At 39.0% G+C, this 26,300-nt stretch overlaps 1 long non-coding RNA gene and 1 pseudogene across 2 annotated transcripts; one reads left to right on the top strand and one right to left on the bottom strand.

Annotated features, from left to right (window-relative positions):
- Positions 1-1,629: 1,629 nt before the first annotated feature.
- LOC143888769 (uncharacterized) lies at positions 1,630-2,281 on the bottom strand (annotated as a pseudogene).
- Positions 2,282-12,941: 10,660 nt separating this feature from the next.
- On the top strand, positions 12,942-16,104 carry LOC143888051 (uncharacterized). 2 transcript variants are annotated; one of them, XR_013254471.1, is made up of 2 exons: positions 12,942-13,544; positions 13,928-16,104. It is a non-coding gene; the product is annotated as an uncharacterized LOC143888051 (long non-coding RNA). The 2 variants fall into 2 exon arrangements; XR_013254470.1 differs by having other exon boundaries at positions 13,913-16,104.
- Positions 16,105-26,300: the final 10,196 nt, after the last annotated feature.

The following is a 26,300-nucleotide window of genomic DNA, read 5'->3' as shown; positions in this document are numbered from 1 at the left end:
ACACAAAGATGGGCTCCAAGTCACCTTATCATTGCCCTTGCAAGGGGTAAGCAAGGCTAAGACAACTAATTGAGAGGATTCTACAAATGAGGCCAAGCAGGCCTTCTAAAGGCTAATTACTTACAAAGCCAAGACAGATGACTCCCTAATAACATCAATAAAGATCAAATGAGTCAAAGACTCCCCCGATAACATCACAACACAAACGAAAGATTTAAAGGCTCTCTAAATGAGGCAAGGCATGCCTCCTATGGGTACACCATTTATCAAAATCAAAGCAACCTCCCCGAGGTTAAGCTAAAAAAGAGGCTTGCCTCCAAAGGAGGATTGCCTAACGAGACAAAGTATATCTCTAAGCACAGGTTATAGTATCAAAAGAAATCTAACAGAAATCTAAAAGACTGTGCTAGTCTATCCAAAGAGAGGAAAATGCTACCATATAATCGCAAATTCCATTCCATTCTTATAAAAATAAATCAAGTGTGAAGTAAAGAAGAATTTTCAATTAAAAAATACACAACCTATAGCAATCATAAAATGATAAACAACATTAATTAGTCCAGACCAGTCACTGGATAGCCTAATAAAGCAAAAAAACAATATCAAACACTTCTATGTCCAACCACAAACACCACCTCAATATGAGGATGAAATCAGATGATGCTAAAGTAATCATCTGATATCATAATACACATGATAATATTTCTAATCCCGCCTTGAGATCAGACAGTACTCATGTCGATAATATCGAATAGAGTAGTCATCTGATCTCCTTCTTCCCTAAACAATTTAAAATAGAAAGGAATGAGTATAATAAGCTTTGAGATAATCTCACCTGAACACCATTTATTACCATCTTCAAACCCTAACTCAAAGCTTAGTACAAGAGAAGAATATTAAAAATTTTAACAGATTATACAAATGCATGCAATGATATTTCTGATTTTTATAAATTTTGGTGCATAACAGGGGGCATCAACTTGTGCAGATTCAAGTGCGAAAACGGTGAGCCACAAAACACAAAGACGGGCTCCAAGTAACCTTATCATTGCCCAGAGAAGGGTTCTTTTAAAAAAAATGGTTAAAAGAAATCCAAAAGGTTGGGTAGGCCTACTAAACAAAAGAGGGGAGCGCTACTTGGATTGAGCGAGTCCCCTAAAGATGGGCTTGGGCTATCGCCTTCATCGCCCGAAACCAAGTGAAAACCCTTGGAAATCGATAGCCCATTCCCGAAGAACTGATAGAAGCCTCAGAACTAATAAGAAACCTCAACTGAAAGTAAAGAATATCCCGCAAGATTGGGTATAACTTTCATTCATTTTTAGCAAGATCCTTGCTACTGAAAAGCATTTCCTCGATCAAAACATCAGTGACAAAATACAAAATGTAGAATTTGAAGTTCAAAAACCAAAATTAGCGTACAATGAAACAACGGCATTGGTTTTGGAAAATCAAACAACTTGATTAAAAGAAAGGGAATTAACAGGGTGATGAGAAAGCACCTTAGAAATGATATGGTCCTTGGTATTTAACAAACTATGAAGATATTACCATAACTCTCCAAAATCAGCCGAAGGAATTGACAAGCCTGAGATTCCTAAGGTGGGATCCCTGGCTTCAAGATCAGCTTCAAGGGACTCTCCTTCTCTGCAATTTCTCGTAGCGAATCAAATTGAGTATGTGATCCGGACGAAAGCCAACAATCCCTTTCTCCAACCAATAAACATGGGCACCTCTATCTGACATAAAGCCTTGCCAATCTAAGAACACAACCGCCAAACTCCAGCACTGCATTTTCTGCTTTTAAAAGAACATTAGCTCGAGGGCTTCTCCCAATCGGAAAAATTGGTGAGTCCTCATCACATAATCCATTGTCATTGCAATCGTATACAGCAGTGCTTTATGTAAATAAGAGAGAACCTTCACCATTCCAGTTTGATGGAGCCATCCTGACATCACCAGGATAGTCTACACTTTGGGATGGAGGAGCACAAAAAATAGCATAAGGAAATTGATGAATTGCTTTCGATCCCCTTAGACATGGATTGATCCCAACTTTTATCAATTCATCAGGATGATCCGCGGTCATTGTTTGTCCAAAAATTTGGCAACCTGGATGTTCCTCTCTCCATTTCTCTGCTACCATTCGACCAAGAACACCCGGACCTACAATCAACAGATCGATTGCCCCAACCAATCCAGAAGAAGAAACCTCCAATCCTTCATTAGGTGCACCGAGGGCAGAAGATGCAAAGGAGGAAGGATGAGGTTGGAGAGACATTGAGATTGGGGGGCTTCGTTTCTTATGGAGACTAGGGTTTGGGAAGAAGAAGAGAGGATGTATTGGTGGTTTTGACCGGATTCCATGGAGGTGGCCGGCCGGAGTTGCAGAAATGGGTTGAGATGGCGGATTTGATGGGTTTCGGCTGTGGGTTATCCAAATGGGTTTAACAAAAAAAATGCAGGTGATGTGGGTTTTGATGGAGGTGATGGTGGTTGTGGAAGTGAGGTGGTGGTGTTGGGAATGGGTTTGGTAGGGAAATGGGTTTAATGGGTAAATGAGAAAAAAGGGGTTTGAAGGAGATGGAGAGTAAGGTGGATGATGATGGAGCTCGGATGGGGTAGAGATGGAGGTGGTTGGGGATAGAAGTTTCGGTGGGACTTGCCGGATTCAATGGCGGCCGGTGGTGGGTGAGGTGGAAGAAGGTCGGAGAAATGGGGTTTGCCGAAAATGGTGGCTGATTTGTGGGGATTAATGGTGGGATGGGGGCTGTGAGGTCGATAAAAATAGGTTTTGTATGGAAGAGGGTTTGAATGGGTAAAAATGAAGGTGGGTTTAAGAGGTTGGGATTGTGGCTGAGATGGGATGGGAAGAAGACGGTGGATGGTTTGAGGTTGAAGAAGATGATGGTGATTGGGAGTGGAGGCGGTTGATGGCGTGGTCAGATCTCCGACGGGACAACCGGAGAAGATGGCTGGAGATGGGTGTGTGCCGGATTTCATGGTGGTGGCGACCGGAGAAGAGGAGATGGTAGAGAAGAAGAAGAAGGTAGTGGTAGATAGGGAGGTGCGACCATGGAGGAGTGATTGGTCGGAGATGGTAGCCGGAGATGGGACCGGTGGGTTCTTCCCTTCTCCCTCTGCAAAATGGTTTTCCCTTTCTCTCCGTTTTGGGCGAAAAATCCTCCCCCCACGAAACCCTAGTTCGTGGGCTACTTAAGAGAAAAAAAATGATATTTTCGCCCCTTTTATTCCCCAGACAACCCACTCTAGTGCATTTACTACTACTCTTTTATACTACAAAGGGGGGTCTCGGGTAAGAAATGGGCATAAAATTATTTTCTCTCTACATGCTCCTAACCCTATGATTTGATCCAATGGCCCATAACGATTGCTTGCAAAGGAAGCAACATAAAATTGCCAAGAGTGCCCTCTTTTACGCGGGAAATGACATATTTCACCCCCCCGAACTTACACCACGACACTATCTTGGCTCATTCGCCAGGCAAACGCGCTCGGATCCTGACGAAATTTTACAGGGACCCCGGTGGGACCCTAACCTGCTCTAAGGTAGAATTTGGGGTTCCAATTTAATGATTTGATGTGGTTGTGCTCAAACAGGGAGGGATTAGGGTACGGTCAAAATGGGGTGTCTACACCTCGGATCTAAAAAGATAGGACAATGATCCAACACCGAATGACACAACGATCTTTGAAAAACTTCAGGAACCAGATTCATCCATCTGGGACAAATAAGGAACCTATCAATCCTGCTTCGACTATCCCCCTTACTCCAAGTGAACCGAGCACTAGACAAAGGAAGATCAATCAAATTATGTTTCGCAATAAAATCGTCGAAAAGGATCATATTCCTGTTAGATCTCCTGCAACCAGCTCTTTCACACACAAATCTTATTTCATTAAAGTCTCCCCCGATGCACCAAGGGAATGACCATCGATCACGAACACGATTTAGTTCCTCCCAAAACAATCTCTTCTCCACCCTCAAAGATGGACCATAGGCCCCAGTAAAACTTACCTTGGCCGCATCCTCTACCCGTTGAAGAACAATGGATAAGGAGAAACTACCTTTCAATACTTCCACAGTAGACCACCAATCCTCATCCCAAGCAATTAGGATGCCCCCCGACACCCCTGTAGACTCCACATAAGACATACTCCACTTCCCTCTAACCCCAAGACTCATCAAAGTTAACCTGTCTACCTCCTCTAATTTCTTTTCTTGAATATATTGAAGATTTGGTGTACTATTCCTAAGTAATTCTTTAACTTGGGCTCTTTTAGCCAAAGACCCCAGACCCGTTAATGTTCCACCAATCCGTTAATATCCTTTATTTATTATATTAACTAATGAAAGTCCTTTCAGAAGCTGTAATGTGAACGAGGCGTCCTAAGGTGAATTTTCAACACCCACGTAAGCTTTTTCCTTTTTAGTCTTTGTTTTTTTTTCTTTACTTTTAAGTGTGCATCCAAGCAGCTTTCTTAATGGAAAGACCAGACCCAACTTTCAGTGGGAAAAAGTTAGCGCAAAGGGCGGCCTACGTGTTTCCCTTTTCAACAACTCTCTAGCATTTTCTTAGGGGCTAATTAAAGGTGCGTGTGAGAGTAGGGTGAAGAAGAAAAAAACAGAGAGTGAAAAAGCAGGAGTAATGGTTAGTACGTGCGTGTGAGTATGCGTGTAGTGGGGGACCGGATTCAGAGGCTCATGGGGAATCCCAGCAGGAAAAGAAACCAAGAGAAAAAAGGACGTCTTTTTGAATTAATTTTTTTTTATGGCGATTATTTAGATGGTACTTGAATGTGCTGGAAATGACATTTACGTGTTGTTGGCTTGTTGCTTTGCATTCCTCTCTCTCTCTCTACATCGACTGAATGACAAATGGAGAAGACACTACGTGCAGTTTTCAACGCTATGATAGACAGATAGAAGAACTAGAGAGAGAGAGAGAGAGAGAGAGAGGCAGCACATATTCCGGGCACTTGAACTGTAAGCATAAGAAAAAGTAAGTATAAGTAAGATTACCAAAGTCTCTCGATTTCTCCACTTGTTTACCATCACAAACTCCAGTTTTCCCTTACACCCAAATTCTGACATACACTACGGTTGAATTTTGAAAAAGGACGATCAAGTTGACTCTTAGTCTCTCCTATCCTACATTCAAGGTTATTTTCGTCATTGCTTGTTGTTGTTCTTGGATTCCAAGACCCACTTTTGTCCTTCAATTTAGATTTGGATCAGATCAAATAGCATTACCCTCCTTATTCAATTGTAACCTTCGTGGTCGACTGGAACTGGTAATGGTTATGTGATCAAAATGACTAAATGAGGATGAAAAAGAAAAAGGAAATGACAGTATGTGGGGTTACTTATATAAGAGATGGCATGGCCATTCATATAGTGGGCCCCGTTGTAGAATGAATGACCACCAAAATTGCTCTATTTTGGCAACTCTAACCATTCTTCTACGGTTCTACCAATAGTTATCAGAAAAAAAGGATCACTAATCTAGACTTAATTAGCAAACTTCCTCTGATTGGATGGCTATGGTTAGATACTTTGAATGTGTTTTGAGCCATGATACCACAACGGGGGTCGACTTGAAGATCGGTCCTAATCATGTTCATTCCACATTCATGTTTCCAGTGTGGGACCTAAGAATTGATTGTTTAACATTCATCCCAATGGTGACATGATTTTAATGGCCATGATACCCACATTGCGGTGTCTCATGTAGAAGACCTTTATAGATCGGAGGGCTCTGATCATCTTATGGACATGATTTTTTGGGCACGACCTACTTACATTGTGGTCCATCAAATGGACAGTTTGGATAATCCTATGGTGTTAGCCATACAGTACTTTTTTTAAAACTGCTAGACTATATACAGGCTTACCCATGTAAAAATAGGTGTGCAACTCGGGTCGGGTTGGATTGGGTTGAGGCCAATCCTAGCCCAACCCGAGATAGCATTCCTTCAACCATAAACCGACTAAACCCGAGCCTCGGGTCGACGATGGTCAACCTTAACCCAACCCATCTAACCTGACATTTTCCAAATTAAACAAGTCGGGTTGAGTTGGGTTGGATTCGGGTTCACCTTGGGCCAAACAGAAAAATACAAGAAGAATACATAACACAAAGAAAATCAATATAAAATTAGAGGATGACAGTCGGGTTTTGTTGCCAAGGCCTCAACCCTAATCCAACCTGAAATTAAATCAATCCAACCCGAGGAAATGCCAACCCAACACAAGCCAAAATCAAGTTGAGCCCCACCCAAGTTGCAACCCTACTATAAAAACTCGACAAATAAGAAAGGGGCCTGAATATTAATCTCCTTTTGTATATTTAAGCTTTTGAACGAGTGCAGTTTTAATTATAAATAGAAGGGCAAGCTCGTAATCAGGGAAGACGGTGGTACGTGACAAAATAATCAGCGAATTATGATACACGACTCTGACTCAGAGAGAGAGAGAGAGATGAAAAGCGACTCCTATTTCGATTTTCGTCGTTGCAAGTGGGCCCTAGATTTGAGAGGGAGGGAGGGAGAGAGATGAAAAGCGACTCGTGTTTCGTCCTTGCAAGTGGGCCCCAGATTTAAAAGTGATTGTGAAGGCCGTTCAAAGTAGAAAGGTAAAACTGTAAAAAAAAAAATCTTTTTGTGCATGAAAGTATCCGAAATGTAAACTCATTTGAGACGTCTAGGTCACTCTACATTTTTACCACCACCCCGTTCATTTGTCTTATCCTTTGATTCAAAAATTGTCAAATTTACCTGTTGATGTTTGATGCCATTTGCTTTTAAATGCCCCCTACCCCTACATTCCTACTTTTTTTTCTAAGTAATTAAAAATCTCCATCTAGCCTACCAGAATTAGAGACTTTTATTAACTATTTATTCCATGGACACCCCCATATACCAACACATATGATAATTGCGAGTGCCTCCTCCACCCTCCCAATTCCTTTATAAAAATAAGGTTGAAGTAAGGGCCAAGTAGGATTTTTAACTATAGATGATAATGTTCACAGATGAGAGAGAGGCTCAGCCCCAATATGACATCTTACTTGCATGAATTCTTATATGCAAATGTGGTTATAAAATTTTTATATTTGTCTTAGTTAATGATAAGAAAAGAAATTTCACTGCTGTGATACCATGATAAGAAAATAAATCTTGATAAAGAGAGACTGGAAATATTTTATTGTTAATCGTAATGTATATAAACTCGTTTATAAATATATTACATAGATATCGAGGAGAAAATCAAGGAGAGGAAATACGATTTTCTTCAATTTCGTTAATCATATTTTCCCCTATTATCAAACTCATTTATAGAAAATTAATCAAGTGAAGATTTTGTGGGAAGGAGAAAATCAAGGAAAGGAAACACGATTTCCTCTTGTTATGGAAAGAATCCAAGGGAGGGAATACGATTTCCTCAATGTATTCCATGTTAGCATTATCCTCTCATTTGCAAACAAAGACATCTCAACACAATCTTATTTGCAAATAAATACCTTTTTGGTGGTATCCAATGAGGCCCTGCAAAATATTGCAAAAACCCCTTCCTAAAAGGGATTATATTCTCACAACCATTTTATCACAAGTGTCATGGGTCATTTGTTTTAGCTCGGAATAACTCGTGCGGCAGCATACGCATGTGCTAAGGCCACCTTCAACCCGTGCAAGGCTCTGAAGGTCTTGCACGCCCAACACCTCTTGATGCTTCATATGTTCACACAATCTCTGAGTTGTTCAACAGGCTAGTAGGCTAAGATTTTGACATGGACTTCTATATACTTTTCTCACGGCCACTAAACCTTCCATCAAGCTACTGAGCTTGGACTTGCCTAGACTGACTCTGAACCCGTGGTCAGCGAACATCACGAGTACCTCGAACATTAGGCCTTGAAGCCCTATGCAAAGTCCATCTAATACGAGGCATAATGATGTCACGCACAAATCTGTGAAGCACGAAGGCTTGTTGCATCATGGACTGATCCGCAAGGTGTACACCTCATGAGGACAACCGAGGTTGCCCAACACAAATTTATGGAAGACCTAGAGATTGGCCTACCTACAAGATGTACCGCGGTGCAGAAGGCAAGTAGTATAGCGAGCCCGCTGCATTGGTCCATACGGGCAATGCATGTGGGAACCTACCCAACATGCATTGTCTTTGGCCTGCATCCTCGACCAAAGAAACTGGAGTATCGCTTTGGAATACTTGCAGTCCCCACCCAAAACTCCCTCAGGGCATGTGCACATGAGCTGTAGTATGATTTCCTGCTATGTGCCTCGCATGCTCAAGCAAATTGTCGCACAGCCCACAAGCAAACCACCAAGGTTTCGGCCAACACCTGCTAGGTCTATCAGGGGAGGAGTCAGCATGTCACGGGCCAACTCTCCTAAAGAGTTTGGCCAACCAACCCACTCAACCAGGAGTGCCCACCAAAAGTGCTCTTAGCGACTACCCCTGAAGAATTACTGAGACATTGATGGCCCGAAATACCAATTGCGTCCCCGTGACACGGAGAAGCTTTGCGAAGATTGGGTTGCCCTCAACTGTTTCCCCGTGACACAAGGCATTGATTGGATTTTGATAGAATCTTGAGTAATGCGACGGCAATAAAAAGCTATTTAAAAAAGTGTACAAGAAAGTGGCTAATGACGTTATCAAAATATGATGGTTTTGATATTATTCCCCTTCTTTTAATATGGTGATATAGAAGATTGAACTCTATTAAAATCACAAGGCGAAAAAGGTCATTTGCTCTTTTATCAATACGACAGTTACTCGACTTTTTTTTAGCCCAGAATTTATCCAAGAACCCGGGCGAGCACCTTTAATTTTATTAATGTGAGTGAAAATTACAAGAGGGAAACATACCACCTTACCCCCGGACCAGAAAGATACAAAAATTACTTACATCGGATACTTCAAATTCCCATAGCATCACATCTGACGGGGCCCCTAGATTTAGTTGGGAGCTCCTTCCAATATCTAAAAACTTTATTGTTTTTACTTTCACATGTATGATTTGCCAACAAGTTTGCAACTTGATTAGCTTCTCTGTAAGCATGAGAGATCCGCGGCTTAAGCTCCAAAATAAGCAAAATTAGTTCCTGCCAATAGAATTTAATGGACCAAGGACGGTTTTTATGATCATTAATAAGGTTGATTAATACGATTAATACTTTGTTGTCAGACTCCAGCCAAATATTACATAAGCCAAAAGTTTTGCAGCATCTAAAGACCATCCAGCATGAATTGAGCTTCAACATGCATGTTAGTACTAATCCTTATTACTATATATAAAGCGAGAATCTTAACAATTGGTTCCCTTCTTTTACTGAAATTCACTTTCTATCCCGCCTTAATTTCCATCAAAGTCCACGTATGTCCTTTTTCACTGCTTCTTTTTCGTCATTTCCGCTTCTCATATGCCCTTGCACATGAGTTAAAAAAAAAGACGCCAACTGTCTCCTTTCATGCTTCTTTTGCCCGTAATTGTCATAACTTTTGAATTTTCTTTGTACTTTTTCCAGTAATTGGCATATTTTATTACACTCTTGAGGTTTTTGTTTTGTAATTTTGCTACTTTGCTTCCGTTTTCCCGTAATTTTTCATTTAAAACTTAGTACCTGCATGATTATTATTTGTTGCTATTATGTATTGCTAGCCACCTTTGCACAAATCGTACTTCTGCCAATCTTTGCAGCAAAGGATGCGTGACAAGCAGACAAGTAGCCTCGGCGAAGTTGGCTATCAAATCTCTATATATAAAAAAAATATCTTCAAAAAACGTCAAAATTCCGGTTGACTCGGGGGTGTGCAGGCCGGGTGTGAGTCCAAGCCCAATGACCCATAAAATTTCCCGGGTGATTTTTACCCCGCCTTCATTTCCGTCAAAGTCCACGTATGTTCTTTTTCACTGCTTCTTTTTTGTCATTTCCGCTTCTCATATGCCCTTGCACATGAGTTAAAAAAAGAAGCCAACTGTCTCCCTTTTATGCCTCTTTTGCCCATAATTGTCGTAACTTTTGAATTTTCTTTGTACTTTTTCCCGTAATTGTCATATTTTATTACACTCTTTCGGTATTTTTTTTCGTAATTTTGCTACTTTGCTTCCGTTTTCCCATAATTTTTCATTTAAAACTTAGTACCTGCATGATTATTATTTGTTGCTATTATGTATTGCTAGCCACCTTTGCACAAATCGTACTTCTGCCAATCTTTGCAGCAAACGATGCGCGACAAGCAGACAAGTACCCTCGGCGAAGTTGGCTATCAAATCTCTATATATAAAAAAAAATATCTTCAAAAAATGTCAAAATTCCGGTTGCCCCGCGGGTGTGCGGACCGGGTGCGAGTCCAAGCCCAATGACCCATAAAATTTCCCCGGTGATTTTTACCCCGCCTTAATTTCCGTCAAAGTCCACGTATGTCCTTTTTCACTGCTTCTTTTTTGTCATTTCCACGCCAGCTGTCTCCTTTTTATGCCTCTTTTGCCCATAATTGTCGCAACTTTTGAATTTTCTTTGTACTTTTTCCCGTAATTGTCATATTTTATTACATTCTTTCGGTATTTTTTTCGTAATTTTGCTACTTTGCTTCCGTTTTCCCGTAATTTTTCATGTAAAACTTAGTACCTGCATGATTATTATTTGTTGCTATTATGTATTGCTAGCCACCTTTGCACAAATTGTACTTTTGCCAATCTTTGCAACAAAGGATGCGTGACAAGCAGACAAGTAGCCTCGGCGAACTTGGCTATCAAATCTATATATATATATATAAAATATCTTCAAAAAACGTCAAAATTCCGGTTGACCCGCAGGTGTGCGGGCCGGGTGCGAGTCCAAGCCCAATGACCCATAAAATTTCCCGGGTGATTTTTACCCGGCCCGTTTGACCCGTTTCCCCATGGTTTACAAGGAAATGATGTGATTATGAGAGTTTTTATATAGTGTAAGTCCTGATCGTGAGTATTTTTTTTGAAAAAGTACTGTATGGCTTACATCGTAGGATGATCCAAACCGTCCATTTCATGGGCCACAACGTAAGTAGGTTGTGTGCCAAAATTCATTTATATAGGATGATTACAACCCTCCAACCAATAAATGTTTCCTAAATATGCCGTTCGTCTATAGACTGCAGGGCTAGGATCATCGCATGGAAATGTGTTTTTCGGAAACACCCTATGTAAGATGTGGCCCATCAATTGGACGGTTTGGATCATCCTATGGTGTAAGTTATACGGTACTATTTTTTTTTTGAATAGGGAGTAAGAAATATGTTTTTCGTTTGCAGACTTTGTCACAAAATTCTTGTTAGAATATATATGGTGTAAGCTCATGTAGTGAAGTATTTTTTAATAAGCCGGTAGGGGTCCCCGCAAAACTCCAACTTACTTATCAAAAAAGAAAAAATTGTACTGAATATTTACGGCCTACACCATAGGATGATCCAAACCGTCCAGAGTGGGTGATTTTGACTTGGCCCATTTCTCCCTTTTCCCCATAATTTAGAGGGAAATGATGTGATTATGAGAGTTTTTATTTAGTGTAAGTCCTGATAGTGAGTTTTTTTTTTTTTTTTAAAAAAAAGTACTGTATGGCTTACATCGTAGGATGATCCAAACCGTCCATTTCATGGGCCACAATGTAAGTAGGTTGTGTGCCAAAATTCATTCCATAGGATAATTACAACCCTCCGACCAATAAATGTTTCCTAAATATGCCATTTCTCTATAGACTGCAGGGCTATGATCATCGCATGGAAATGTGTTTTTTGGGAACACCCTACTTACGACGTGGCCCATCAAATGGAGGGTTTGAATCGTCCTATGGTGTAAGTTATACAGTAATGGTTTTTTTTAATAGGGAGTGTAAGATATATGTTCTTGGTTTGCAGGCTTTGTCACGAAATTCTTGTTAGAATATATATGGTGTAAGCCCATGTAGTGAAGTATTTTTTAATAAGCCGGTAGGGGTCCCCGCAAAACCCCAACTTACCTATCAAAAAATAAAAATTTGTATTGAATATTTTACGGCCTACACCATAGGATGATCCAAACCGTCCATTTAATGGGCCACAATATAAATTGATTGTTCCCACAAAATATTTTACAGAATATTTTACAGATGATAATCCTTTGTTCACGCACGTGCATTGTTTTTACTAGTCTTATAGTAGTAAGAATAGGCGAAAACTACTTTGCCATTACATTTTCTTAAAATTCCCGAGCCACCCGACGTGCCAGTGTTTCCTTTAGATACTCCATCAAAATTAAACTTCAGTTCATCTTTTCTCAATTTTCTCTAAACCGCTTGAAGGACCTTTGGGCTGATTCTCAGATTAGGAAGGATCTTTATTTTACAAAGCGTGAAAGCGCCCAAGTTTCCCATTCAGAGCAGTCAGAAGTATGCAAGAAGCACTTAGCTAACGAGTTAACCTAAGTCATGACATCCTTGATGATAATATTAATGGGTTTGCTCAAGCCTTCTATACCTTTCTCTCCATATCTCCCAACATATGTGGGACGGAATGATCTTTGTAACCATACTTTACCAACCAATGACCTATTAATTTGAATGTGAAAATGTCAGTTATTCCCCTATTTTCTCTTGACCAAAAACTTTGAAAAAGGTTGGGATTTGAAGCAAAAGGTTGAAAGGTAGGTGTAGAGAAATCCAAAGGATCTCACCCATGAAAATCGCCGAGGAATTGGGCGACTGAGGTGAGGCAGACCAACTAGACCTGACGCTCTCTGTCGGTCTTCGTCTCGTTTCCATCGCAAGCATAAAAAGGACGCGGTAAACGAGGGACCCCCCCACCTCTCACAGTGACTTTTTTTAAATATTTTTCTTCACAATCAGAAGGACATAGGAAAAGCTCACCAGACCTTTAATCAATCAAATTAATTAATTTATTAGTATTTCCGTTATCGGGCCGCTCAATAGCCCAACAACTCCTCTGAACCCTCCATAGTATTATTTTTTTGTTTCCTTTCCAATTCAGCATCCCCCCAGATCGGACGGTGGATATTGGCCCTTGATTTCTAGCAAAGTTTGTAAAGATATGAGATTTGAGAGTCACGTGCAAGTGAGAAAAACAATGGAGTAAATTAAATGCATGAGGTCGTGGTCATTTCTGGAACCCAGCTGTTGGGTCTTCTCTGCTTCTATCTTTTGTCTTTTCCTCGTCTTTCCCCCCGCCTTTTCATCTCTCTCTCTCTCTCTATCTATTCTCTTTTTTGCCCTTTCTCTCCTCATATAATCATTCGTTTCATCATCGTTATCATCATAGACCCATCGAAAGAAGTAGTGAGAGAAAGAGGAAGCTTTTCTTTTGAGGGGAATGTTGTCTGGCTCGAGGCCACCTCAAAAAACTTTCTTGTTTGATTTTCTTCTCATATGGGTTTTCTCGGACCAGGCTTCATTCCCCTCAATTGTAGCTTCCATATCTGCAAATCAGCTTCTTCGATTAACCCTTGTGAAGGATACGAAATTGGGTATATATTTTTTTTTGTTTTAATTTTTCTTTTTGGGTTTGTTAGTTTTGATGGGGTAGAGTCCAAAAATTTGTGCATGGGTTGCAGATTGGTGTAATGATGTGGGTTTTGACTGTTTTTTAATTCGATGATTTTGCCTCTGAGTGGTTCTGACGGGAAAGAGAAAAAGGTTTTCATGATTACTTCTTTTTCTTCTTGTTTTTGTTGGATTAGTTTGTCAGTCTAGCCCTCTAGCGTTATTTTATCATTGGTCTGAAGATTTTTCATGATGGCTTTCAGGATCTAGTCAGTCAAAGATCCGAATTTTAGATAACGGATGGGTTTCATTTTTTTTCATCTTTTTTTTTCTTTTTCTCTATATTTTTTAGGGTTTCTTGGTGCAGATATGCTCTTTCCTCTTGTGGGATCTTTGAACAGGACTATGCACATGTAATTACAGGGAAGTAATCTCTACATACTGTTGCTTTGGTGTTTTTTCTCATGTTCTTTTGATACCACTTTTATATTAACTTGCCTAGGGTTTCTCAAATGGGTATTTGATGAGTATTTCTTCTTTTATGACTTTCCTGCAATTGTCTGGTGCCATTCACACGCTCTCTAGTTGTTTCTCTTTTATGTTTTATTTTTCTTTCATTTGCAGTGGAATTTTCCTTTTTAAATTTATTCTGGATAATCATATTCTTGGATAGATGAAGAGCAGGATTCGAAAGGGGTTGGGATATATTTTGGGGCTTATCTGATAAGCTAAATGGAATATGTTCTCCCTATTTCCCAGGTCAAACTTGTTCTCTTTTCCTCTTTTATCTCTAAATCGCATCTCTAGATCTCTTTCATCTTTTGTAAAGAGTGTGGGTGACATCAAATCTCTTATCCTTAATTTCCATCTGTTAAAAGAAACGTGAACAACAATCTTCTTTGTAACACAAAAGCCTTACCCACTTCGTTTCACTGAAACTTTAATCTTCTAATGGTGTCATTTCATTTACCCTTTTAAAGATATCACTCCATTACTTTTATTTGAGGAAAAAATGCACAAGAAACCCAAAAGGGGTCTGTGAAACATTGCACTAAATTTTGAACAAGGTGAATAAATGGGTTTTCTTTTCCGTTTCTTTTCCTACTTACTTTCAACCCCATTTCCTCACTCCTTTCCTTTTCCATTGCTCTGTCTATTTCTTATCAGTTTTCAATCACAGTACAAAGATAGAAAATGCGAAAAGATGGGTGAGAGATGGAGTCAGCTCTGTGACACGCGCGACTAATCTTGTGCTTGTGGGTAGATACGTGCGAAAATTTGGTGAAGTGATGAAGACTACATAGACTACTTTACAGATGGAGTTTAGCCGTTTAGGGCTTTGGTTGTCAAACCACTTGCCTCTAAGCAACGTCAGCTGATACGCCAAGGATTCCTCAAGCTCTGAGTATATCATTTAATGCACATTGATTTTTCCTATGTATTTATGGGGACCCAATGTAAGCTTTTGCTTATTTCAAATTTCAAAACTAGCTTGGAATCTAGGAAACAATGTCAGTTTGACTGAAAGGGTCTCTTCGTTGGGTTCAGCTAACGTTAGGGCTCTGGTTAAGCTGCATTGGAAATGATATTTTACAATCATTTTACACATGCTTTGAGAAAAATACACAATAACAAGTTAGGTGTAAAATATCATTTCCAATGCAAACGAGGAGATGTGCGCTGATCCGTGAAATATAAGCCACTTTCTAACATGGTTTTTGTAGTGGGCATTCTTTAAGGTGCATTGGAAATGTAAATCTACACATTGTTTGGAAAAACGACTCAACTTTGATGGTGCTGGTTTTGGAAACCCGGGTCCGGCGGAGGTGGGGGGGGGCCTTTGTCGTGATGAGTTTGGTGAGGTACTATGGGCTTTTTTTGGCCCTATTAGTGTGTATGATTCTTCGGAAGCGGAAGTCAAAGCGGCTTATTATGGGATCAAGAAGTTGAGGAGGGAAGTATTGGACCATATTATTGTTGAAGGTGATTTATTGAATGGTGTGATACGGTATTTGAAGGGCGGAGCAATTTCTCCTTGGAGATTTTTGGTGTTATTTGATGAAATTGAGGATTTTGTAGCGGGATTTGCTATTGTCTTTAAACATGTTTGGAGGTTGGCAAATGATGAGACGGATGTGTTAGCCAAGCAGGATATAGGTGGGGAGAGCATTCTCTAGTTCGATCATCTTCCCCGGAGAAAATGTTCATGTCCACAGGCCATTCAAAATTAAAGAAATTAATGTTCATCCCCTCAACTTTTCCTTGAATGATTGGTTTTCGTTTATCATATGGGTTTGTCAATGCCTTTGTCATCGCGCTGTTAAGTTTAGTTTCTGATAAGATCCGTGCAGTACGACTTGTATGATCTGGTCTCTTGGGCTCGACTGCAATTTAATTATGCTGAAGTTTTAAGGAAGGAATACAATTGCAGCTGAATTCTTCTTTGATATTGGCCAAGTAGCATATTTATGTTTAATAGATTTAGGTGCAAGATGAGAGGTGTAGGATAAGTTGGAAATAATAATACTTTTAGCGTTATTTTAATTATAGGATGCGGGGCTGTTAAAAGCTATCGCACATGTCAAAAGATTAGAACAGAAATCTCGTGTGGAACAAAATGGTAACAGCTTGTTTGCTTCTGATTTCCAGTATGATAGAATCTGTACTTCATTTATTTTAATAGATTTAGGTGCATCATTTTAATTTAATTTTATTTGCAAATGGTACATTAAAACTTCTTTGGAAGCAATTGACTATGTCATCTCTACAAATATAATGAGTTTGTTTCATTGCTGTCTGACAGAGGGTGTTACTTCAAAATCAATTTTTGGTTTTCATGTGAAAGGCCACGTTTTGAAAAAAGATTTGTTGGATAGATTCATCTCAGCCCTTCAAGAAAAGGTGAAAGACTAGGGTGGATTGAAATCTATTTCCAATTGTAAGTGTTTTAAAGTTACTGGACTGACTGATATATGGATTCATATTACTCCCATCTTCCATGCTATTGATTCCTCCCGGGACAAGAGAGGAGGGAGCATCGGATAGTGGTGAATAGAAGTGGTTTGTCCCCTTTTCCAACAAGCTTTTTTTAAAGCTTAGCCTTTCTCAAGAAAACCAAAGGATGATTTTCAGGCGGCACGTTTATTTGGGACCTGGGTGAAACAAGCTCCGCTATTAACACAATTATCCACAAATAATCATGCCTAACTTCAAAACTATTTGCATATATAAGATTATATGCAGGAAGCCCTAAGTACTCTCTTGCAATGGTTTACTAGAAAACACCCATAGTAGAGTCACATACCACTTTTTTGTAATGTTTTATAGCATATTAGATGTTGAAATTTTGGATTTTCATTCAATTAAGAAACCAGTCCAAAACTGAGCATGCAACTATCTATGACACTATGAAGCAGGGAAAGTCCTTTGGTATGAATACTCGTGGGGTTCTGTTACCTCTGTAGCTAGTCACGGAGTGTTTGCACTGTGCTTTGGAAGCAAATATGGTGAGAGTCAGTATGTGTTGCTTCAATTAGGGGTGCAATTTGGGTCAGGTCAGGTCGAGCTTTTGCTAAAAAAATGAACTGGAATCAACCTGAACTCGACCAGATTTTATGATAAAAGCTCAACCCACATTTCATCCAGTTTTATCTAAGGTTTTTATTCATTCCTAAATTGAAAAACTTCAATCATTTCCATTTGTCTGGATCCCCCCTGCTTGCAGAAATGAATGGATCAGAAGGGGGGGCTGGGAGCTATTTCTGCGCCGGGCGGAAGGTGAAGGCCATCCATCAACTCACACTTCATGATGCAGTCATTGAAGTCTTCCAGAACTCGAAAAGGCACAAGGGGCTGTTAAGCCCTGAGGTTTTCCATTTCCTTCCCAGCCATTAACTCCGAATCCAAGCGTCTTAGTGTCTTCTTACTACAAGAAATAAATGAGAAAAAAAATTCAAAATTTTTGATTCCTTAGAATTTTTTTCCCCGTTCCTGGTGGTATCAGAATTAACCAGAATTAGAATTAACCAAATTTGCCTGATTCTTTGGATCATAATCAAATCAAAACTACTTGAGTCATCACAATCTTTGAAAGGGAATTAAAAGTTGGTAATCTATATCGCTAAATCTTAATCTAAAATCGCCCATGAATTTCAATGACCAAGAATTGGTAATTAACGCGGGAAGGAACTATAGAATATCTGAAATCTCACAGCCCGAGCAGACCATGCAAAGAGTAATTTCGGGCAGCGTCGTCTCATGATTGCTACAATTCATAGACACCATTCAATTATCTCACAGGACATGCCCAGGCTGCACAATTTCAGTCACCATATTGAGACTACTACGATATGGGCAAAAGTACAAGTGGGGGTTACTTGTTCAGTGATCCAAACCATATAGTTAGATCTTGCTATGGATGTGTGTGAACCAAAATCCATTCTCATCAGACAATTCTAAGGCTCCAATTTTGGGGCTTTTAAATGGATTAGTTAGAAAGAAATGGTCTAAATTTATCTAGAAAGTTCCTGCAAATTTAAGTCACAGAACTGTCATAAGGGCGTAGATTTTGGTGCATTTTGGTCCATGGCCCATCCATAGAAAGGCCTAGCAGATAAATGGTTTGGAATTTGGATCATTAATTAAAATGGTACCCCCCAACTTATACTTTACCCTGCTTATATATTTCCTTGTATCATATAAGAAGTTGTAAATTAAGCAAGTTCATGATGAGAGAGAGTTGTTTCTGTAAGCAACTTGAGACAGTCCTCAGACAGGATTGGTCACTTGATACATTCCTTTTTCATAATGGGATACCAAGTTGAAAAGCTATAGAGTAGTCCATTGCCTATACATGACAATGCAATTCATACTCTAGAGTAGTCCATCACCTATAAGTTATTGCAGATATCAGTTGAACGAGAAAACAGTCTAATTGATGGCTTAAGGCTTCTTAAAAATCCTTCACTCCAGTGCAAGGATAAGACTTTGTGGCTAATACTTTGCTGTGCAATTTCAATTTTGCGAAGTGTATGGGATGAAGCTCTGTAATGTATGGTCAGAGGGAGATACTTTGAAATCTGAACAGGGTCTATTTAGTCTTCTCAATTAGTTTGCCTAATCATGTTTAGCTGGTTTATTATCCTCACACTTGTGCTATTACCTGCCTGCAGATTATCAAGCGTTTCATTGTAGAATTTATTTATTTATTTATTTATTTATTTTTATTTTTCTTGTAGAACATTTATTTATTTTATTATTTGATAAAAGAAGCTTGTGAGGTTTGGTTGAGTATTAGAATTCTCAAAGAAGCTCTCAGCAGTTTATCAAAAAAGACAAGTCAGTTCGTCCACTTATTAAAACATATTAGAGCGAATATCCGTTCCCTTCTATAACTTGTAAGTATTATTTTAGTAAAAATAAATCATATGCATTTTTTTACAGTTTTTATTTTTTGTATTTTGTCATTCATCTCTATTAATCCTCGAGTCACCATATTCTTCCTTTTCTAACCAGCAACGCCAAGTCCCGAACCCAATGTGCGGTGGTCGCCCACTCGCCCCTGCCTTCTTAATTGTTTACAAGTATTATTTTACTTATTTAGATGTTTAGATTAGTTGCGGACAATGACTAATTTATCTGAATAAATTGTATCAATAAACACCAATTGTGGACTGAACATCCTAAAATCTAATTGTGTACAACATAAGTAGAACCTACTTGTTAAAGTCTAAAAGATTAAAAAAAACGCCTTCTCCAACAGCTTAAGCTTTTAGAGTAACTGGTAGTTTCACATGGTATCAAAGCAAATGTCTAAGGTCAAACCTCCTCAATAGCCAAAATCCACATGCAATGGTCAAACCCAATAGAGGGGCCACATGTACCAAGTGTAGGCCAACCCAAAGAAAGAGGGGCCATACGTGAGGGGGAGTGTTAAAGTGTAAAAGAATTAAAAAATGCCTTCTCCAACAGTTTAAGCTTTTTGGAGTAACTAGTTGTTTCACACTACTTTGACACTTCAATGGAACGTCTGATTTGAAATGGATCGATTGTGATTGAGACACTGGAAGTAATTAGATCTCAAGAACACACGGCATCCGATCCGATCGATTAGAGATTAGAATGGACCGTGACTAAAACTAAGACATTGGTGGATCCGATTCGAAATGGAGACGTTGACACCCCAATGGAGGGTCGAAATAATTTGATCAGATGCATTTTTTGAGATACATAGTGGAGGGGCTAAGGAATATGGAGAGTTGCTGTAGTCCTAAGAAGGAAGCCAGCACAGCGGAGTGGCTAGCCTTTTCGCATTTAGTCATCAAGGTGCCTGGTCCTAAAGTTCTAAGGGATTATTTTTTGTTTGAAAAGGCTAGAAAAAGTAATCCCAAGCAAAATATTTATGAGGCAGAAACAAGAAATATAGATGAATCAGGAGGTGGAGGGATTTTGGGAAATGATAGTGCTTCTGTGCTATTTGCTTACTCCTATTACTACCGGCAAATATTAACATGGTGGCTGAATCGAGAGCAATTCTAAACGGCCTTCGGCTTTGCTTTCGACTTATACCTCATCATAGAGTCAGATAGCGAGGTTCTAGTGGCTCTAACCATGGTTTAAAATTTCAGTTTCGGGTACCGGTTTTGGACCCCTGAAATTTCGAAATTTAGACCAAAATTCCAAAATTTCAGTCGAAATTTGGAAATAATTAAAAAAGCTTATTTAATTCATTTCAAAATTTAAAACGAAATTTAGTAACATTTCTTTTCTTTTCTTTTTTAAATTGCATTTTTGAAATTCCGAAATTCGAAATTTCACTAAATTTCGGTTTCGGTCCCGGTTCGAAATTTCGGATTTCAGCCGAAATTTAAAAACCATGGCTCTAACATTGTTATGGGTATTTATTTCTTCTCTTATAAAATAGGGGTGTTTTAGGATTTTTATTTTAACATTTTTGTAGTTTTTAAACATTTTTGTAATTTTCTCAAATTTTCTTTTGGATACACAAATTTTGTATAAGGGCATTTTGGTCATTTTCTATTCTATTTGGTTGAGAGGCAATTGATTATTACATCAAGAACATAATGTCCTAGTGAGAAATGTAGAATCATGTGGCAATTCGCCTTCGATCAAATGGTTGAAACGAATGAGAGATAACCTTCAGTGCAGGATAAATTTCTGACGTAGGATCGTGTAGCCACCTGTCCTCAATCGGATAGCCACAATGAACATATCGTGTACCTTAATTTTTTATACGATAAAAATTTGAAGTCTTTGCATAATTATTAATGTATGGTTTTATCTATGAGGAAAGTTTTCCTGAGCTATAGCTCATATAAGCTTATCTGAGCTATAGCTCAAAAACACATGTGGCCCCACATTTTTGGGGGATCCAGAGCATTCATTTAGAAGGGCTTTCATGGATAGGGTGTGTACCAAAAATCAGCCCTATAGGATCATCCTAACCTTGCCATTTGTGGAGGGAAAAAATGGGCAGAAACATGGACACACATTGTCTGTCCATTTTTCCCTCCACCTTTAATTGGGTTAGGATGATCATACATGGCTGATTTTTGGTACACACCCTATCCGTGGAAGTGCCTTCCAAATGAATGCTTTGGATCCCCCAAAAAATGTGGGGCCACATGTGTTTTTTGAGCTATAGCTCGGTAACACTTTCCTCTTTATCTATTTATGAATTTATATTTTAATATAATTTTTAAAATTTATTTATCGCAAGCATGAGCACGGGCATGCCTATGAGCAAAGTGGTATTATAGAAGGAAAACATATAAGCATTATGAAGATTGGACTGACCATGCTTTCATAGGGGCCACTCTAAAATTTTAAAATGGGAAGTCCTTTTGAAAGAGTCTCCGGGTGTAGGTGTTTACATTGTCTACGAGACTACCTACACTAAGAACAAATTCAAACCACACTCCGTTCCCTGCATGTTTCTTGAGTACAAGAGGAACCGAATGGTCGTCGCCTCAGGAAATTACCAATTTAACCCTAAAGAATAAAGAGGAACTCCTTATATAACCTTGTTAGAATATGTGAGATCTCATAAGATCTCATTGGTGGATTATGTTGAGATCTCACCGTTGGACCATCTTATTATACTAGGCAAGTTGGCTAAAAGAGGTAACCTAGATAGATTAGGAAACTAGATTTGATTAGTAATTAGGTTAGAATATTCTACACATATCTCCTTCCATAGTTATCTTAATTTATCTTTATGTTTATCATGTAAGTGCTCTTTATAAGCACCATCAATTCTCTTTGTAATTTATCCAAGAATTAGTGAAATCTCCTAAATTTATCAAACCTAGGAAGAGATCAGGGCCTCTGAAGCAGAGAAAAATGGTCTGAAATCTGTTGTCTCCCCTTTTTGCCCTCTTCCTCTTCCTCTTTACAGCAGCCGATTTTACAAAGGGGTTTTTGCAAAAAGAGTCTTCCACTATGGACTATTTGCAAATAGAGTCGTGTAGTTTGATATTTTGTAAAACGAGTCGTGGCATTTGGCCATGCTTTGCAAAGGGAGTAAATTCTACCGTCACTTCACGCAATTGAAACGGCAGATAATTTAAGTTCGAAAAAGACAAGAATACCCTTTATTTAAAGAGTAGTATATCCTATGGGTGGCATTATGATCTTCCCACCCCTCCTTTGGATTTATGGAATCTTGTGGAAAAGTTTGGAAAGGAAAAAAAAATGTAAAATTCCCTACTTTTTACTCATGGAAAAAAAATAACTTGAACCCACCTTGTTCAATTTTTATTCTCTAGAGAATCTTGTGGAAAATTATTCTCTAGAAATTTTTTTTCTTTCCACAATTTAGAGGGAAATAATATGATTATGGTTAATTTAGAGGAATATCATCATAAATTGAAGGTATCTTTACATTTTTTTTGGGCGATGATTTTTTCACCCAAAGGGGCGGAGACACAAATAGCATGAGGGGGCATGGCCTCGCAATGAATTGCAAAATCCCTTTTATGGTTTTTGGCCCTACGTGCATGCTTAGCTAGTTTAGTGGCTCTACATGTAACATGCATGCTTTAGTGGCCATGGCGCCCAATAATCAATTCAGGCAAGTATAAATTAGTCCGGCCCCATCAAGTGTAAATCCCCCACCCACCCCACCGTGATGTGAAGTCAAAAAGCGTTAAAGTCTGCCCACAATTCACTTAAAAGTGGGGCGCATCATCCTTGGGGGTAAAAATCATCTCCCTCATTCTTAACTGATGTGACCCACTTCGTTATTATAATGGCACCCATTGAGCGGCATTCTCTGATGTAACAAGCAAATGAATGCTTGCCAATTCTTTGTAACTCCCACATCCAAATAATGTGTATTGTTTGTTGTTAGTTTAGGGAATGGAACTTGGGTCGATTTGTAGGAAACAATATCATAAAATAAAAAATCTACTTGTCTCAAGAAATTGAGAATGAATTACAGTTGAGCAAATCCAAAAGATGAATTTGTGTAATCTCAGAGGGAAATGGGAGAAGCCTCTCCCTCTCTCAGTCTTCCCTCGTCTCTTTGTCTCCCTCTCGTACTTGGATTTAGTAGGGTGTTTACGGTTTGGGAATAAAGGGTAGTTTTGTCCTTTTCTAATGTAAAATGGTCTCCCATTTTTATTCCATCCAGATACAATTTGCATTATGTGATTTGTAAAACGTTGCCAAATGCCACGACTCATTTTGCAAAATATCAAACTACACGACTCTATTTGCAAATAGTCCATAGTGGAAGACTCTTTTTGCAAAAACCCCAAACTAAATCCACATCCCCAAGAGTTGAGGTCTTTCAAGATCCAAGACGCCCAGGTATGTTAAAAAAAGAAACTTCACAAGCAAAACATGAAAACCCAAAAGATCTCACTTTAATTTTTTATGTATTTTGCAGAGCGCAAGTAAATGTTCTTATACAGTGAGCATAAAGACCAGTTGTTCTTCAATATCGATCAGAAGAGACGCGATTAGCCTCGCATTCGGGGATGCCTGAAAAAGTTGGGTCAGTTTGGGTTGAGTTCGGGTCGAGTTTTCACAACCCGGGTCGGTTTTGGGTTGGCCTCAAGTCAACCCAACCCGACCCGACCTAAGTTGCACCGCTAATAAATGCCCCCACACTTTGCATGCATGAACCCATCTGCCTTAAAACCATTCCTGTCCATATACACATGAACCTACTTACCTAATTCAAGTTACTACATTTTCTTCAGGCATTTCCTTAAACAGCCTATAAGCAAAATTAACATCACTACACTTCAAATACATATCCACCTTCCCGACGAATATATCCAAATTCACCCTATATTTTTTCAACCAAATCTAAATGTCCCTAATGTTAATGCCTCCCTTGAAAAACTCATCTTAATATACTCGGACTCACGAAATATTAGGATACTGCGACCCAACCATTTCAAAAATATTTTTGAAGCCGTAGATGGGAAAAGAAAGGGAAACAATTTCGGATGAAACACACACACACACACAAAAGAAAGATAAAAAAAAACTTAGCTTTATACCTGCACATTAAAGGAAACACCCTCTTGAAGATCTCCAAACCCACTGCACCAGCCATGGTAAATGGCTGACCATGGCTGGTGTAAATTCCTGGCACCACGCCTAGGCGTCGAGCTCTTTCAAGACTGACATGAATGATAGGATTAGCGGAGAAAGAAACCTTCCTTTATTAAGAAGAATATTAAGAAAGATAGAGAGAGGGAGAGATAATCATAGAATAATAAACCTTCACTTCTTAAAATACCAAATCATTGTGGTAAGAGACGAATTAGGAAATGTTATTGCCATACTAAGATGGGCAAACTATATTATAAAGATGAGGAGGCTGTCCATGTGGACGTGAACAGTGAAGCCCCATCCTGCTATATTATAAAGATATTAAGAGCCTGAAGGGTAATTGGTTCAATTGCAATCCTATTGGTCATGAAATATTTCTAGACACGTGGTCTTTCATGAAATCATATTTCCCTAGCTTGGAGGACCTTGGAATCTTGGATCATGGATTTTGGTTGGTAAGGCAAAAGAAAAGATTGCCTCCTTTTCTGAATAGTTCTGAATAGTGAAAGAGATCAAAGAGAGATTTGAGGGGTTAACGAGTGAGCAGGAAAAATAAAACATTTTTTTGGATCTGGTGCTCTTCTAGAACGTCGCCTTCAAATAATTCTACAACTTGATTGCATCCAATCTTGCAGTCTCGCTAGTGGCTAAGGTATGGAAAATACTAGCACATCCCAAGGTACGTGCCTTCGCTTAGATGCTGCATTAGACAAGATCCCTATGGTAGACCACCCTTGGAACCAGCACATGTGGATCATAGATTATTGTACGCTATGTGTGGAAGCGAGTGAAGTTGTTGATCACATGTTCTTTCATTGTAAAACTGCTAGGCAAGTGTGTGGTAAAATTTTCATATTATGGGTATTCTCAGCAAAGCTATCAGAGCTTCTAGAAGGTTGGTCTTCAGCTCCATTGCCTAGAAGAGGGAAGATCTTGAGGAATGTGACATTGATAACTATAATTCTGGTTTTATGGAAGGAGAGAAACACAAGTGTCTTTAGAGGCTTAATGAAGTCCCCTCATTTCCTGTTCATAAAGATAATTAAACTAACCATCGTTGGGTTAGAGCTTTGCCTAGCTTCCGATTTGTCTCAATATATATATGTCCTATGGCAAGGATGGTCAGAGATTTGTAATAGTTGGGAGGCAAGGCCGGTAATCACTCAGATGTGGGAGCCTCCTAGTAGCGGATTTCTAAAGTTGAACATTTATAGTTTAAGTTTCATTAACCTAGGGCCGACAGGAGTAGGCGGCATTCTTAGAAATGAGAACGGAAGTACGATACATATGGACTTTTTCGGGCTCTATATCAGGGTTAAGGATTCCAATTAGGTGGCCAGAGTTAAGGATGATGCACCAGGAATAATGATTATAGAGAAACACATTTTAGATAAGGTCATAGTAAAGGGTGACTCTTTGAACGTAATAAAGTGAGTGGAGTGGAGTTCATCCCATCTTTGGCCGGTTGCTCGTTGGATCAACGAAATAATCTCAGATCGTGTGGCAGGAACCTCCATTCCATATCATCATGTGAGAAGATCAGCTAATAATGAGGTCCATAGACTTTCTTGGGAGTGTTATATTAATTAGAATAAAGTTGGAATTCTTCGATCCCCCCCTCCCTCTTGCATTGTAGTGTTGTTGATTTGATCATCTCCGTGGCCAGGGGATTCCCAGTGTATATCTTCTTCATTAATATCATTCTTCGCCACTTAAAAAATAGATTGGCAATTATTTTTTCATTGTGGACCAATCCTATCACATGCTCTCCTCGCTCGCGTCCCTCTCAAATCTATGTCTCCTACAACCCTTCTCTCACATTGGCCAAACAAACATTTGATTTTTTTTTTTCGTGGTAGCTATGCATGCCTTTAATGACATCCCTCCACCAGAAAAATACTTTGGGAGGGATTGGATCTAGACAAAACAATATTATCTATGGAAACATAAAATTTTCAAAGAAAAATATTTCTTAGAAGATAAAATTGCTAGGTCTACTAGGCTTGCAGTTTTCTTTTAATAACAAGAAAGAAGTTGGATTTTGGAAAAAAATCATGAAAATAAGTTAAACAAATACAAAGAAAGTCATTTTCCATGAAAAAAATCTGCCTACATCAAAACAGCGCAGTTGGGTCCGTAACCCATGTGGGCTT

The sequence above is a fragment of the Tasmannia lanceolata genome, unplaced genomic scaffold (genome assembly GCF_043159265.1).
Source record: "Tasmannia lanceolata isolate RefF3 unplaced genomic scaffold, GAP_Taslan_0.1 ptg000012l, whole genome shotgun sequence".
Classification (NCBI taxonomy): Eukaryota; Viridiplantae; Streptophyta; class Magnoliopsida; order Canellales; family Winteraceae; genus Tasmannia; species Tasmannia lanceolata.
This window is presented reverse-complemented; position numbering and strand designations above follow the sequence as displayed.